The sequence below is a fragment of the Alligator sinensis genome, unplaced genomic scaffold (genome assembly GCF_000455745.1).
Source record: "Alligator sinensis unplaced genomic scaffold, ASM45574v1 scaffold18_2, whole genome shotgun sequence".
Lineage (NCBI taxonomy): Eukaryota > Metazoa > Chordata > Crocodylia > Alligatoridae > Alligator > Alligator sinensis.
The window spans coordinates 775122-792725 of record NW_005842281.1 but is presented as its reverse complement, the minus strand read 5'-3'; the positions used below and the strand labels follow the sequence as shown (position 1 = coordinate 792725).

Sequence of the window (17604 nt, the reverse complement as noted above, 5' to 3'; positions counted from 1 at the left end):
TGCTGTTTGAAGATTTCCATGGGGATTCTATCCACTTCAGATGTGTTGTTGTTCTTCATCTGCTTGATGGCTTTCCTCACCTCATCAAGGGTTGAAGGGATTCCAAGTTCATCTGTAACTGGGTGAAGTGGGATAGAGTTGAGAAAACTCATCAACATCACAGTCTTGGTTGTGAAGGTCTTCAAAATGTTCCTTCCAATGAGCATTGATTTCCTTGATCAGGTCTCCTCCATCCTTAGGTCTCCTTAGGTCTCAACGGGCTTGGTCCCTGAGTACTTGGAACATAGATGTCTTTGGTGGCACTGAAGAAACCATGCATATTGTGGTTGTCAGTAAGATGTTGAAACTCCTTAGCCTTGTCTTCACACCATTTGCTCTTCATATCATGGGTCCTCCTTTGTCTTGCTTGTTTGATGTTCAGTTTCTTTTGCTTGGATTAGGTGTCATTCTGCCAAGCACAAAAAGCCTTCATTATGCTTGTGATTGATCAACTGTTGGAACTCCTGGTCATTCTCATTAAACCAGTCTTGATGTTTCCTAGTAGATAATCCAAGCGCCTACTCACAGGTGCTGATGACAGTGGCCCTGAGGAAACCACACATGCTTCTGACATGTTCCCATTCTTGTTGGTTGGAATTCACCAGTTTTTCTTTGAGGCACTGGTAGAAGAGGTCTTGCTTGATTGGGTCCTTGAGACCTTCAGCATTGATCTTCCATTGGCATTGCTTCTGCTGCAGCCAGCATTTCAGAAACTGTTTGAGTGACATAACCAAGTGGATGAGTTGGTGATCAGTCCAGTAATCATCAGCTCCTAGCATCACTTGGGTGATGTAGACATCTTTGCAACCTGGGGCATGGATAATGACATAGTCAACTGGGTGCCAGTGCTTAGATCGTGGGTGTTGCTCTGATGTCTTGTGCCTGTTTTTGTGGTGGAAGAAGGTGTTGGTGATGGTGAGTCCATGTTCCATGCATTTGGTCAAGAGAAGGATGCCATTGGAGTTGATCCTTCCTGCTCCTTCTTTGATAATGGTTCTGTTCCAGAGGTTAGAGTCTCTTCTGACTCTGGCATTGAAATCACCAAAAAGATTAAGTCTGTCTCCCTCCAGGACATCAGAAAGGACTTGGTGTTGAATTTAAGGTTGGCGTAGAATTCCTCCTTGGTTTCATCCACAGCATCAAGAGTCAGGGCATAGACACTGCTGACCATGGCATATTGGCTCCCTCCCAGTTTAAGACAGAGTCATGAGGTGTTTATTAATAGGGAACTCACTGAGTTGGTTTATGGGTTCATTTTTAATGGCAAAACCAACTCCATGAAGTTGGCATTCTCCTTCCTGTTTACCCTTCCAGAAGAAGGTCTATCTACCTCCACGTTCTTTGAGCTGCCTATCTCCCATTTGCCAGCTCTCACTCAGTGCAGCTCCATTGATGCTGTGTCACCTGAGTTTTTGGGCCATGATTGCAGTGCAGCACTCTGAGTATTCACTATTAGGGTTGTTCATGAGGGTCTTGATGTTCCAGGTCCCAAAAATGATGGCGTGTCTTCACTGGTATTTTTGACCACACTAAAGGTGATCCCACTGTATGTAGTTATCCAGTCAGTAAGAAATACAGAATACTGTATTAGACTGGCTATGTTTAGGGCAACTTTTCTAGCCTCCTCCCCATGTGGCGTGAGCAGAGCAGATCCTGAAGAGGGCTGCTCATTCACAATTTACAGCTGCCAAATTGCACTCCTGTCTCACCCAAGTTCTAGAAAACCTTGTAACTGCTGCCTTTACCCGAGGTCACTAGAAGCTCCAAACCTCCAGACCTCACAGTCCTGCTTCTGTCACCATTACCTGGTCACCAAAAGGCTTGAGGAATGTGCTGGGAAAGCTGTTTTCATAGAAGATGCCTGTGCGTGACTTGTTTTATCATGAAGAAGCTGCTGCACGTCAGCTTCACAAGGCTCTTGACAGGACAGGATTTTGATCCAGTGACAAGGAGACCAAGGCAACTGGGGATCTCATTCTGCTGCAGCCTTCATCTGTCTTCATAGCTGTTGATATTTTAATATCTTCCCTGTCTACTCCACCATTTAAGACTTTTAGACCTATGGCTGGGGGCTAGGCAGGCTTATTATAATGGTGACCTGTACTTGCCATACCACAGCACTGTCAAACAGTATATGTGGCTTTTCAGGAGGGAAAACATTGCCATCCACTGTCCTCACCACATCCTGATGGTGCTGCTGCTGCTTGATCCATGACTGCTTATTCATCAGAGTTACTCCTGTTTATTTGCAGCTAACCTTCGCTGAAGGTCATTGCACTATCTGCCACCTGCAGATGCACTGAGTAGCAGAACAGCTATTTCCCATACATTTCTCCATGCTGGAGTGCACAAGCCACTTGTCAACCTTAGCTGCTTATATTTTAGCCACAGCCTTCCTTGTTGTTGAATATGCCCCTGTTCCTGTGCATGTGATTTTCTGACATATGGAAGAATTGTAGAATCATAGATTCTATGAGTTAATACTTTACTGCACTCCCTTTATTATAGGTAACTGCTCTATAAAGAGAACAAAATTATACCTATTATAGATTACAGGGCACTGCAAATGTATTCCTCTCCATCCTGAAGTATTTCCACTCACTAGTAACCTTTGTCTTCAATCTCCAGGCTAGTCTGTTATCATCTGAAATAGCTCACTCATTGCACCCTGCCTTTTTAACCTCATAAATGTGGCTTTTTGTATAATACCCTTTCAGAAACCTTGAAGCCTATATAAATTATGGCTACTATTTTTATCCATACCTTTGTCCCATTGATTGCATTGATTCTCCAAATGTTCTATGAGGTTTGTCTAACCCTTTACAAATTTATGTTACATCTCAAACAAAATAATTAAAGGCAGATTTTATTTCCCAGATGAACATTTTTTTCTCAAAGATGGCAGCTGTTTCCCAAAGTATGTATCCATCTCATTTTGATTAATCAATTGGTATATTGACTGTTTCTATTATGCATACAATGCTGTTTCATATATAGGCTTGGCAGAATTCAATTTTTTTTCTAATAATTTTGGTGGATAATATCAATGTTTATTTTAAAGCATTTATTTCAATTTTTATCAATTTACATTTTCAGGATTGTACAAAATTAGGGATGTGGTGGGGGGACAATTTATTAATGACAATGATAATTAACTTCCATCAGTCCTGGCTCCACTCACTAGTAGTTCCCTTGTTGGCTTTTCCACTTCCTCTTCCTTTGTTTCTAGTCTCCTGGGGTTTCTTGGAGTTGCAGTCCAAACTAGAGTCTGCATGGTTCTCCATCAGCCAGCATGGTTCTCCATCAGCCATCATTTCTTGTACATCTCCTTTCCATAAATTTTGATTATTAACAATGGAAATATTTTTTGTCAGTCTTTGAGTGTGAAGTGAAATCAAAGTTTACTAGCTGAACCTGCACTTCGCTGAGGAAGATTAATTTGATTTTTAAATTTTTATTTATAACCTTTTCTCATAAACATCATCATCTTCACTTTATGGTTTCTGCATCATTGCCTGTTTCAACTTCAAAAGCTTTCACACCATTGTTTCCAGCTGCTTTCTTCTCTTGTAGACTGTAATTGAAATTTTTGACATAGATGAGCTACCAACCCCCTGCACTACCCCCACCATGGAGGACCAGACCACAGCCCCTTTCTTTAGCTGACATTTTTACTGTTTCCTGGAGATCTTCATGGCACTAACAATGTAGTGAACATTATTAGATGCACTGTAACTGGCATCTAAGCAAGGCTCAATCTTGACTAATGCATTTCCCGTATGGCCCTTCATTGTTATATCACTATGAATTGCACGTAGACTGGGGTGGGCCAAATATCAGCCCACAGGCTGAATGTGGCCTGCCAAGTGCTTTCATCTGGCTTACGGGGTCCCCCAACAAATTGTGCCCCGCCCAGCCCTTCTGCCCACGAGGGTGAGAGCAAGGTGCCCATGTGTACATGTAGCCCCAATAACCTATTGCATGGCTAGGGCCTGGTTGGCCAGCGTGCTTCTCTGTGGGGCTGCTGCTGCCACAGCCCCTGGGACCTCTTTGCTTCCCCAGTCTCCTGCTCACTCCGGGCAGCAGGTAAGGAAGCAGCGGGGGTAGGGCTACAGCTGGGAGGGAGCCCAGAGCATGGGGCTGGGGCTGCTGGCAGTCTGGAGTCCGCAGCCAGGGGAACAGGGGGCAGCAGCAGCATGGAGATGGGGTGGGCAGCATGTGGGTGTGAGGGAGAGTGGGGAGTATAGCCAATGCCACACATCACAGTTTGGGGCACAGCCTCCACACAGCTGCGTGTATTGCCAGTGCTCCCTGCCACTCGTGTGTATCCCCTGCACTCACAGAGCAGAGAGGGAAACCCCATGTGCTGGAGCCAGATGCTTTCCGTGCTGGGGCTGCACAGCACCAGAGAGAAACTTCAGGCTCTGGAACTAGCTGCCTTCCCTATCTGGGGATTCCTCCCCTGCAGCGCAGCCCCTGCAAGGAAAGCACCTAGCTCCAGCACCTGAGGCTTCTCTCTGGTGCTGCATAGCCCCTGCGGAGAAGACACCTGGCTCCAGCACGTGGGGCTTCCCTCCCTGCCAGGCTAGTGCAGAGGTTGTATGTGAGTGGCAGGGAGCACCGGCAATAGAGGCAGCTGCGTGGAGGCTGCTCCTTTTACTGCGATATGCAATGCTGGCTGGAGCCACACCCCACCGGGCGCCTGTGCCCTGATCACTCTGCCTGCTGCTGCACTGTGGGGGGAATGTGGGGGCTTCCCACACACCCCCAACCTTCCTCCCACCCACACCCTGCCCCACAACCACCCACATATACACAACCACAAATATACCATATGCCCCCCACACAGCCATACCCCCTCACATCTTACCACACACTCACACCCCACTATACACATCCACCAGACACACACACATCAAATATACCACACATACATACCCCCACACACCACACGCCACACACACACTACATATCCCACACACACTACATACACCACACACCCCACATACCCCCCACGCACCACAGATACCACACACATACCATGTACACCAAACAGATATAACACATCCCCACATACCTCCCCATACCACACATACCATGCACACATACCACACACACACACACACACATCATGAACTCCCCACACGACACACATACCACACGCACACATCCTCCCCCCACAATATACAAAACTAATAATTTATGTTGAGTTACTATGCAGTCACATCTATATACACTACACAAACACAAATCATGACAAAAATATTTTTTGTAATAAAATTAAAATATGTTCTAGTAGGTGTTTGACTTTTAGTGTATGATTTGTTATTTTTTCTGGTTCCAAGATGGTAACCCCCCATCCCAAAAGGAGTATTTCCAGGGGGCAAGGGGAAGGACTTCCAGTGGCAAAAGTCATGGGTTAGAGGGTGGGACTTCCAGTCCCAAGATGGCAACCAGGGGGCAGGGCAACTGTCAAGGGGCAGGACTACCCATGTGGCCCTCAACAGCTCACCAAAACTTTTTAAGCAGCCCTCCACCCAAAATAATTGCCCGTCCTTGGCATAGGTTGACAGACATGGCCTCTGGAATAAGAGATTTAATTTAAATGGATTTATTTTTACCAATAAAGATGTACTGGATTTCAATTTAAATAAAGGTAGTCCATGGAGAGAGAAATCCTTTTCTGCTCCCCCTTGCCCTGGTAAGGCAGGAGTGGATTTCTTTTCTTCTTATCAAGGTGCATAATACTTTTTCTTGAGGTACGATTGACTGAGGAGAGGAGGGTGGAGCCAAGTCTCCTCCAACTCTGCTCCCCTTTCCAAAACCTCCTTGCACACACTATGTTTCAGGTAGCCTTGTCTCTTCCTTACCTCCTTCTCTAAGAAGTTTTAATCTGAGTATCCTTTGCTGAGTCAAGTAGGTGAGTAAAGGTAAGTGAGACTTGCTCCTATCCTCTTCTGCCTAGCTGACTAAGGGAAAATGTGGTCCAAGGACAACATTGTTGATTCTTTTGATGTCACTTTTTAGGAGGGATTAAAAAGACTAAGACCAGCATAGAGTGCTTTTGAATTGTAATCACCATTAGCTGGATTTTTTTTTTTTAAAAAACTGTTGGCTCAATTTGACTGACATGACTGAAAGCTCCCAACAGCATCTGCCAGGAATGCAATAGGAGGGAGTATTGAGTGGACATGCGTTGGCAACAAAGCCAGAAAATTAAGTCCACCAAAGGAACTTACAAATGCCTGCCTTCCACCACAGGTTGATTCCTATTGTTCCAATTAAAAACTTATTTCATTCACAAAAGATTGTAAAGTAATTATTTTACCTCCCACATTGGAAAGTGTGACATAGCATGATACCATTGTACCGGCTTAACCTATAAACAGCAACCAAACGATGTTTAGATGTCCAGATACTTTCAAAGTTGACTAGTTTAATGGGGATACTTTTAGCTGAAAGTAATTCTGGACAGAAAGTAATTTTGAAATGCAGGTAAACGTTGCTTTTATGTTCAAAGTGCTGTTGTATCCCATTCAAAATGTCTCAAAAATCCCAAAATAGCAGGCAGACACTACATTTTCATGTGTCAATTTGTATGCTGCCTATGGTCAGTACAGCAGTGACAGCCACCTATATGGTGTTCACATTTCCTGGCCTTTTAGCAGAAGTGTTATTAAGATTTTTTTTCAGTTTGAATATTTGGTCTCATGTCAACAAAAATGACAGAATTTTTATTAGAGATGGACAAGTTAGCAGTGACCCAGTTTCAGCTCCAGCCCAGTTTGCACTTTGTACTAAGATATAATGAAAGGCAAAATAACTTTTCCAATTTCACATTGTCATCTCTGAAAGACAGCCTTAACATTTATGCCACACAAGTTTTATGCAAGGCTAATGACACTTATTTACATCTTCCAAAGTACACATTACTTTTGACTCCAGTTTAGATTTGTCAGCAGCCCCAGAGCCTTACTAAAAATATGCCAACTCTCTTCTAGAAATAAAAACAGTTCATAAATGTTCACAGAGTGGTTCAAATCATGATAGAAAACAAGCAAATAAATGAGCATTGCAGTGTGAGCAACAGTAACTTTATTCCAAAATGATTTTTTTTGGTGGTAATTTAGAAAAAAACCCCAAAACCTCAGACAGAAGTGAAATCCATATATGCAGGTGAAACTAATAAGAAGTTTATGCTGAGCCTGTTTTCCTTTCCATATGGTTCATGTTTAACACCTGCGGTTTAGAATCTATAACCTAGAGAAAAGTATACGTTAACCTCAGGGTTTATTTCTTTTGCACTCATCAGTTGTGGGTGGAGGGAAATGAAAGTCTTGTCAGTTGGCAAGAGTAATTGTTTTGCTGTTGACTTTCTCTTTGCATTTCTGAAAACTTAAAGACTGAGATTTAAATCCCAGAATAGGTGAGAAAGCTCTTGTGTCAATGTCACTGGAATTCCCCCAAGGATTTAGTGCCTTCAGGCTCATTTTAGGCCTAGTTTGCCAAACACCTAATACAGGAAATACTGAGTACCATTTTCACAGAGGGTTATTGAACATAATGACTATTGCTTATGGTCTGATTTCTCCTGTCATAGAACAGCATCTGCCTATAGTTTTCTCTCTGCACTGACAGCTACTTCATTTTTAAACCAGCTGAATGGAAGACTGTGTCTACATGGCAGTCTCATGAAAATCATGCAGTACTTTTATTCTTTTAATTTAGTGGACTGTGTAATTTAAGGAAACTTAGGAAGAGGAGAGGAGTGTGATATATATTTATATCACAGGCTAGAAAAGCAAGACTGAAAAATGGGTCTAGTCCTTCATTAACAAAATGTCAGCTACCAATATTTCACTCTGTGGGAAGGAGTGATTAAATGAAATGAGCAATAGGCACAACTGGATTGCTGTGGGGTCAAGACAGTTTAACTCACAGGCTCCTGACAGATGTTATACTTAAGACATGATTAACTGGGTAAGTAGTGACCTGACCACACATTCTGTCCATTAATGGTCCAATAAAATGAGGAATAAGCCGCAAAGTTCTTACACAAAGTATGTGTAAAAACTTTGTGGGTGGTTCCTATCACACCTTTAACTGAACGTGTGGCCAGTTCAAATTCTCATGTGCACCAGCAGGAGGAGTGCAACCATGCACTGTAATGGTGGGGAGCTCTGGTCAACTGATCTCTGCTCCCAGCTGCAGGAGTAAACCGACAGTTGGGAGCTCTGATCAGCTGCCTAGGGCTCCCAGCTGCAGAAGTGTATGGTGTGCTGCCTTGGCTGAGAACCAAGTTTGCTACTTGCCAGAGCAGGGGAAAGGTAGCATCAGGCTTCTCCTGTACCAGCAATATGGTGCAATGGGATCTGATGTAAAGATCCCGCAATCATGCCTCTTATCGTGCACATATAACATGGCAGAAATAATGACTGTCAGAATCCCATATCAGATTCCATTGCTCTTTTAATGTCTATCAGGGGTCTCAATAATATTCATATAATTTGCAAAAGTCTACATTTTTTGTGCAGCATAAGAATCCAGTGCAACTCCCTTTCAAGTTTTCCCTATGTTTTTAGGCTCATAAGCCCACTTCTGGTCTCATGACCTGAATTCTGGTGTAAGCTTGGCTTTTTTATTTGTGACCCTACTTAAAAATCCTGTGAGCTCTGGTTTAGTAACCACAGCCTTGGAGGTTGAATCAGACCTTAAAAACCCAGAGAAAAGTCTGTACAGTGTCCCCTTCCTTTTCAATCTCTGCTACACATGTAGCTGAAACTTTGCTGATTCAAAGTTTCAAAGTTTACTGAACCAAAAAAGGGATGCACAAATAAGCATACTTTAAATAAGGAAGAAAATATACCATATTGCCTTATGTCCCTCAAGGTCAAGTTAAAATAGAAGGTTTTGTCCTACACTAATGTATTACTTATTTTTTGGCAAGCTTCTTTCAAGAACTTAGTGCGAAAAAGTCCTGAATAGTGTGAATAGTATTATTTATTTTCTTCCTTTCAGTCAGTAATTGCTTTTTTTGTTGGGGCAAAGAACTGAGATTGAACATCCTTTTCTCAGCATCCACTAGTTTTCTCTCTTGCTGTGTCTGATCAGTAGTCACGCTGGTAGCTCCAGCAGATAAAAGATGCAGCCACTTTTCATGAGTTCTCCAGAACTATCATTGTGGCCTTAACACATTTTAACCACTGAAATTCTCCTTCTCCAGGATTTAAGTGGTTTTTCTATGCAACATCTGGATGGCAGGCGTTCTGGTTTATGAACTCTTTACATATTTATGACAGTGATTGTATTTGTGCCCAGTTTTGCTTATTTATCATGCATAATGAAGGCCTAAACAAATGTTATTTTTTAAAATGTGTGGTTTTTCTGCTTGTTTTTTAACATTAGAAATAGCAAGCTCTGACCTCCTGGTTTTCACTGTTGGGTACATGGGATTGCAATAAATGCTATAAAGAAAAGGAAGGAAGTTTTTAGTCAGACTGTTTAAAACTTTGCAAAAGGAACTGTCACTTGGAATATTTGCAGCTGACTCATTTTAATAAAATAAATTCCATTTCTATGCTCTGCATTAATGTTTAGAATCATCTTTGAGATGACCAGGAGAGTACACCATCAAAAACACTCATAGTCCTACCAACTCCCAGGATATTAGGGGTTTTTCCATGAAAATCCTATCCCCCAGAATCATGCCAAATTCCACCAACATTTTCATAGTTTCATAGTTGGTAAGGTCGGAAGGGACCTGAGCAGATCATCAAGGCCGACCCCCTGGCAGGAAAGAGTACTGAGGTCAAATGACTCCGGACAGGTGTTCATCTAGCCTCCTTTAAAAAACCCCCAGGGTAGGAGCCAGCACCACTTCTCTTGGAAGTTGGTTCCAGAACCTAGCCGCCCTGACAGTGAAGTAGCACCTCCTGATGTCTAGTCTGAATCTACCCTCTACCAGCTTGTGACCGTTATTTCTTGTCACTTCTGGTAGTGCTTGGGGGAACAGGGACTCCCCCAATGCCTGCTGGTCCCCTCTGACTAGTTTGTAAATGGCCACTAGATCCCCCCTCAGCCTTCTCTTGTGGAGGCTGAACAGGTTCAGGTCCCTTAGCCTCTCCTCGTAGGGCCTGCCCTGCTGCCCCCTGATCATGCGAGTGGCCCTCCTCTGCACCCTCTCCATGTTGTCCACATCCCTCCTGAAGTGCAGCACCCAGAACTGGATGCAGTACTCCAACTGCGGCCTGACCAGTGCCGCATAGAGGGGGAGGATCACCTCCTTGGACCTGCTTGAGATACATCTGTGGATGCATGACAAGGTATGGTTAGCCTTCCTGACCACGTCCCCACACTGTCGGCCCATGTTCATATTGGCCTCAATAATGATGCCAAGATCCTTCTCTGCCTCTGCACTGATGAGAAGGGAGTTCCCCAGCCTGTAGGTATGCTGCTGGTTCTTCCTCCCCAGGTACAGTACCCTGCACTTGTCAGTGTTGAACCCTATCCTGTTCTCTTCTGCCCACCCCTGTAGCCTGTCCAGATCTGATTGCAGCCTATTCCTTCCTTCTAGCATGCCCACTTCTCCCCACATCTTAGTGTCATCTGCAAATTTGAGCAGGGTGCATGTTACCCCTTTGTCCAAGTCTTCAGTAAAAATAAAAATGATAGCCGTCATAGCTGAAGTAACAAAGATGGAGAATATGCTCTAACTGCATCTAAAAGGTTAAAAAACAGAAAGCAAATTAAAACATCCAAAACTTTTTATAATAATAACTAGCAAAATGCCCATCATGAATGACAGGTGGGCCAGGGATGGAGACCACCCCCTGCTGCCACTTCAGGTCTTGCCCTGCTCCCCCACCCTCCTGTTGCTGCTCTGGGTCCTGCCCTGCTCCCCCTGTACCTCCCACCACTCCTCTGGGTTGTGCCTTGCTGCCCCCATCACTATGGGTCCAGCCCCACTCCACCCCCCCTCCCCACCACTCTGCGTGGGAGGGGGCATGGCACAAAGCTGCACAGGGGTGAGGTAGCGCATGGCTGTGGGGTGTGGCATGGGGAGCAGCCATGGCACAGAGAGTGCTTGATGGCTGTGTGGCATGGCTTGTGGCCCTGGGGTGTGGTACAGGGTGTGCAGGGAGGCATGGCATGATGCTGCATGTGGGGGGTGTCTCATGGCCACAGGGCATGATGCGGGGAGTGCCCCCTACCCCCACTGGCTGTGGCATGGGGACCGGCCCCAGGGTCTGGTGCAGAACACACAAAGGGTGTGGCATGCAAGGGGGGAGGCATGGCCATGGGGCATGGCATGGGGAGCAGCCACAGTGAGGAGAGTGCCTGCTGGCTGTGGCCATGCAGCATGGGGCTTGGCCTGGGGTGTGGCACAGGGTGCCTGGGGGAATGTGGTGCATGGATGCACAGCGGGGGGTGGGGTGCATGGCACAGGGAATGGTCACGGCATGGGAAGCATCTGCCATCTGCAGCTGTGTGGCATGCAGCGTGGCCCTGGGGTGTGGCACAGGGTGCACAATGGAAGGGGGGGGAGCATGGCATGGGGAGCGGCCATGGCGCGGGGAGTGCCTGCCAACTATGGCTGCATGGCCTGCAGCATGGCCCTGTAGTGTGGCAAAAGGCACATGTGGGGGGGTATGGCGTGCAGCAGCAAGGAGCCTCATGGGGAGCGGGCATGGGGGACACACCCCACTCCACAGCTGGGGGCTGCAGCTGGCAGGCACTGCCTGCCTGCACCCCCGTGCCCACTCCCCTCATGGCAACCTGTCACCGCGAACCCCCATGGTGCCCTGCGGGCCCTGCAGCCAGTGGGCACTCCCCAAGGGGACATGGTGCACAACCACAGGGTGGTGACAGGGAGCTGACAGGGGGGCGCGCCCCACCCCATGGCTGTGCACACCCCCCTGCCAGCTACCCTCAAGCCTCCCTGTGGCCACACACCATGCCCCCCACAGCTCACAGCTGGTGGGAGCTCCCTGCACGGGGGCTTGGCATGGGGCCACAGTGTGCCATGCAGGAAACAAGCATGGGGGACACATCCTGCTCCACGGTTGCATGTTACAAGCAGCAGGCACTGCCTGTGCCCAACATGCCCTGTCCCTGCACTGTACTCTGTGGCCATGTGCCCCACTCCCCCACATGCCCCGCTGCCCTCAGCCAGTGGGTCCACAGCGCACAGCTGCATGGGGGGACACGGGTCATAGGTGGGTATGTGGCATGTGGCTGCAGGGTGCTGTGTGGGGAGTGGATGCATGGGGATGCTTCCTGCCCTGCTGCCACATGCTGCAGCTAGTGAGTGCCACCCCCGCCCCCATCCACTCCCCTCAGGGTTCCCTGCGGCTGCACACCATGCCCCCCTGCACAATCGCAAGCCATGCCCCACCGCCACGGCAAGCCACGCCCCTTGCACATCCGGACCCCATGCCCCACAGTGGGGAGCACAGCCTAGCCCTGACTGCCTCCACCCAGACCTCCACCTCCTCCTGCCTTAAAATTGTTTCACTCAACCTCCAGTCAAATAGTTGTGAGGAAAATACTCTCTGTATTGGAGAATTAATTATGCTACCACATTAAAATGAGCAAAAACACAAATTTCTTGTTTGGGGATATAATATTTTTTGTAAAGTATCCAACCCTCAGCCCCAGATAAAGTCAGTTAAAAGAACAAATAAGAAACTCTTTCTTTAGTAAGAATATATATATCGTCCTCAGCCAAACCCTATTCCAAGCACAGTACATATATTTTATTCAGGGTAATATGAGGCTACATAAAAGGTCCAGATAAAACATAGCTAGAAAAGCCCTTGCTATTTAAAACTATATACATTTTTTTAATGTCTGCAGTGTTTAACCACTGTTCAGACTAATCCCAGCCACTTATCTTAATCAGCAATCTGTTTGAGTCTCTTTCAAAAAAAAAGTTTGTCCTCTGAAGAAGAAAAGCTATTAGACAGATTGATGTGTGTATAAAAAGAAAAAGCAAGAAGACATAAACCCTATATTAAAATGAAAGTGGAAACTCACCTGGCAGAAAGAAAATTTTTAACAGGGAGCAACTCAAGGGACTGTGAAGTGCATTTGAAACTAGACTGGAATCATTGCCCATTCATGCTTTGGTCTTCTGCTATTTTGTTTTTATGTAGTAGGTACATTTCACTGTGTTTCCCCTTATCCTAGGGTCCTGCCTGTGCTATCTATACCTTCTGATGCTGTTCTGTATACATTCTAGGGAAGGTTGAACAAAACAGAGCTGTGAGAGAGTCTATGTATGGCTGACCTTTTTCTTGAATCAAGGGTCATATGCTTGCAATCTCCAAAGAGGCCATCAAGATGGAGTTGGACACAGCTTCCTGTCCTCTCCTGGAAGGAAGGGGGGCTGAGTTTTTGCTTCTGTCCCCAACAGGACAGAAACTATTCTACTGCTGTATATCCAATTTTTCTGGTGTCTGTTAAATGCAAAATCCCTGGGGCCAGAAGCAGAGGCATAACTAGCAAGGACTGCACATTGGAGAAAGCCCTGTCAGAGCACAGGTGTAAGGTGAGGGCACCAAGTGGAAGGAGAAGAAGGAACTCTTACTTGTCCTTGGGACTCGCAGTGCCCAGTTGCTGCCACCTGACACCTGACAGTCTGCCCACCCTGACTGTTACTGTTGCTGTTACAGCAGTATTGCAGAGCTGCTGCACCCTGTGACTGCTGCTGTTACACAGCATGAACTCCCTAGGGAGCACCAATCTGGTACCTCCTCTAAGTCAGTACCCAAACCTGGCGCCCTGTTTGCATACATCTCATTACACAACTGCCCAGGAATTAGGCCCCCCTCTCCTTTAGGGTAGTAGTCTAGGTTCAACAAAAGGGGTAGACAGTGCTTTTAGCCCTGCCAGCCAGTGGCCCAGCATTTTCCAGGGAAGTGAGAGATGCACACACTCGGACTGTGCTTATCTGGGGCCTACAACCTGGATCTCCTGCTTCCTAGGCAAGTGACCTGACCATAGGTCACTGAGCCAAGAGGGAGGATGGACCATTTCCTTCTTAATTTTTTTCAGCTTACATAGATTCCCATAGCTTCCTAGGAAGGAGTTGGATCTAAAATCCATGTGAGTGAATTTAATAATGTATAAAAATTACATTATTATAAATGACACACTAAAGTTAGCTATGCAGGAGCTACTTACCTACCTAACATTGGAGCTGGTTTTGAGCTATGGAGTCAACTTGAGACCACTGCTAACAACAAGGCTGTATTAACTCTTTAGTGGGTCCTAGGCAAACAAACTTGCCTGTACTTAATACTATATGTTGATATTATTTTGTTTCACTCAATAGTTATAATATGTAAAATAAGCACAACTGGGCCCCTTCTTCACTTAGTTTGCCTATGTGTTAACCCACCCCTGGCTGACAGCCCCTCATAAACATTTCAGAGAGCCATTTCCTAAGAAATTATGAATCCTAAAATTGTCAAGTTTTCTTCCTAACTCCCTGCCATGCTCACTGGTTTTCAAGTACCCTTTTCTCTTTACTGTGGTCTAATGTCAAAAATCAATAGCATGTGGCTCTTTCTATTCTCCTAGTCACCAGACAAATTTTGGGCTTAAATCTCCTCTGCCTGGGGTCTTAGCACCTGTGCAGAGTTAGAGCAAAGTGAGTAGGAAAAAGCCATCCCATCTGAATTCTTCAATCTACTAGAGTTTTACAATCACATTTATTGTCAGTTCATTCCTAAATTAACATTTCTTAATTCCTTAAAGAATAGCATGGAATAGCATTCCTTAAAGAATAGCAAGGAATAGCATTCCTTAAAGAATGGCAATAGTGGATAGGGCACCGGAATGGGACCTGTGAGTTCCCTTTGGTATCCAGGGAGTTCTTCCATTGACTTGAGCGAGTCCAGCATTTCACCAGCTGGGCTCCATCCACAGCTCTGCCACAGGTGTGCTGTGTAACCCTGTACTAGTCGTTTTTTCCCCTCTGTTCCTCTCACACCCTCTGTTACTTCTGTCTGTTTAGATTGTACATTCTTTAGAGCAGAGGCATTTTGTGCCATATGCTTGTGCAAAAACACATAAGGGAAATTCAAGGCCAGAGAGTGGATGAATAGCTACAGATTATCTTTCCTTCCTGATCAGCCACTGCCTTCCTTCGATGGGCTTTCCGGGATTTTTTTTTTGTCCACATCATGGGAGTAATGAATGATGAACAGGTTGATCTTGATAACAGGTTTTGATCACAATTAGGGGTGCTGCCTATGCTGATAGTTTACCTGAAGAGGTAAAGCCAGTGGTGAAGACTTAGGGAATTTGATCATGACACTAAGTATATTAAAGTACAGATGGGTTGCAAACTGGCTGGAGGGCCGCACCCAGAGAGTGGTGGTAGATGGGTCATTTTTGACCTGGAGGGATGTGGGCAGTGGGGTTCCCCAGGGCTCAATCCTCACACCTGCATCATCATCAGCAACTTCAACATCATCATCAGCGACTTGGACAAGGGGGTGAAAAGCACCTTGTTCAAATTCATGGATGACACTAAGATGTGGGGAGAAGTGAGCACGCTAGAAGGGAGCGACAGGCTACAACTAGATCTGGACAGGTTACAGGGGTGGGTGGATGAGAATAGGATGGGATTCAATATGGACAAGTGCAAGGTACTGCACCTGGGGAGGAAGAACCAGCATCTTACCTACAGGCTAGGAAACTCCCTTCTTGCCAGCAGAGAGCCAGAAAAGGATCTTGGAGTCATTATTGATTCCAAGATGAACATGGGCCGCCAATGTGGGGACATGGTCAGGAAGGCTAACCGCACCTTGTCGTGCATCCACAGATGCATCACGAGCAGGTCCAAGGAGGTGATCCTCCCCCACTATGTGACACTGGTCAGGCCACAGTTGGAGTATTGTGTCCAGTTCTGGGTGCCACACTTCAGGAGGGATGTGGACAACATGAAGAGGGTCCAGAGGAGGGCCACTCGCATGATCAGGGGGCAGCAGGGCAGGCCCTACAAGGAGAGGCTAAGGGACCTGAACCTGTTCAGCCTACAAGAGAAGGCTGACAGGAGATCTGGTGGCTTTCTACCAACTGGCCAAGGGGGACCAACAGGCAATGGGAGAGTCCCTGTTCCCCTGAGCACTACCAGGAGTAACAAGGAATAATGGTCATAAGTTGACGGAGAGTAGATTCAGGCTAGATATCAGGAGGCGCTACTTCACAGTCAGGGTGGCCAGGAGCTAGAACCAACTTCCTAGGGAAGCGGTGCTCGCTCCTACCCTGGGGGTCTTGAAGAGGAGGCTAGATAATCACCTAGCCCGGGGTTGTTTGACCCGAGTCCTCTTTCCTGCCCATGGCAGGGGCTCAGACTTGATGATCTGATTAGGTCCCTTCCGACCCTACCAACTATGAAACTATAAAGAACAAAGAAAATAAACACACCCACGTAGATGTAAGGAATGTTATTGTTAGCAGATCAGAGGGGATCATTGATCCATGTTAACAGAGTTATGATTATTTACCTGAATTGAATACCTGATTTAAAATTGCAATATTGTGTCCATTCCTTCTGTTATTTTTCAGATGGTATCCTTAGTCCAAACCTAGAAAGCAGCATAGACCCAAAGAATGATTTTATGTTTCATATGAATCTCTTGATTTCTTTGATTCACTGTTTTCTTGGGTACTTTCTCAGGAGTATAATGTCACCTTTCTTTTCTCAGAGGAAACTGTATCTAGGTAAATATCAGTAACCTATTCTGAAATAACCAACCTCAGGGAAAAGGTCAAGTTGCAAGTGTTCTGTGCAGGAATCAAAGCAAGCTGAATATAAGCCATTTGAATAGCACTTCAGTGACTCCTGTTCAGGGGGAGAGCTGAGCCATGGAAAATGATACAGCCTCACTGAAGTCTGCAGGTAGATAGATCTACAGGAGAAACTCTTAATTTTCTTCTGTGACAGTTTGTAAATATCTGGGCCCTGCTTATAGAAGGACCCAGATTTCTTGTCCCAGGAGCACAGTCTCTAAGGGGACATGACAAGTACAGTGCAGGTACCAGCAGTCATGGACTGGTAACCACCAAAGGTCACTTTGTCTTCTGTACATGGAAAGGAAGGGAAGAGATATTCCTTCTAAATTACATTTGACAGAAACCTGTTCCTATCTGAGTAACTAAAACTGAACCCCCTTCTCTCTCTTCTCTCCCCCAGCAATGTATTCCCGTAGAATAAACCCACTACAAGATTTCCTTAGGTTTTCTGTCATATCTTATTCATTACATTGACAGAGATCTCGTGGCTCTGCATTATGCAGAGCCAGAAAGAAAATAGTGTTCATGCCATTTCCCCAAATGATTCAGTCAAAGCTTTCCAGATTGAATGGTAAATGTTTCTCATGACCTGCGAGAGGTGAGCTCTCCTTGAGTTCTTTGAAATACTTTTGACTTCCTGTCAGTACTTATTCTCTGCTGTTCTGTCTTGCTAGTCACAACATCTCATGCTGGCAGAATGTGATGCATTGCATTTCAATGATGCTTTAAGTAGTAATGTGACATTTTGACTATAGCCAT

General features: G+C 45.7%; 1 protein-coding gene across 1 annotated transcript in view; it reads left to right on the top strand.

Moving 5' to 3' along the window:
• The window catches only part of CNTN5 (contactin 5), a 923854-nt gene that overhangs the window by 890856 nt on the left and 15394 nt on the right, over positions 1 to 17604 (top strand). The gene's annotated exons all lie outside the window — the stretch shown is intronic.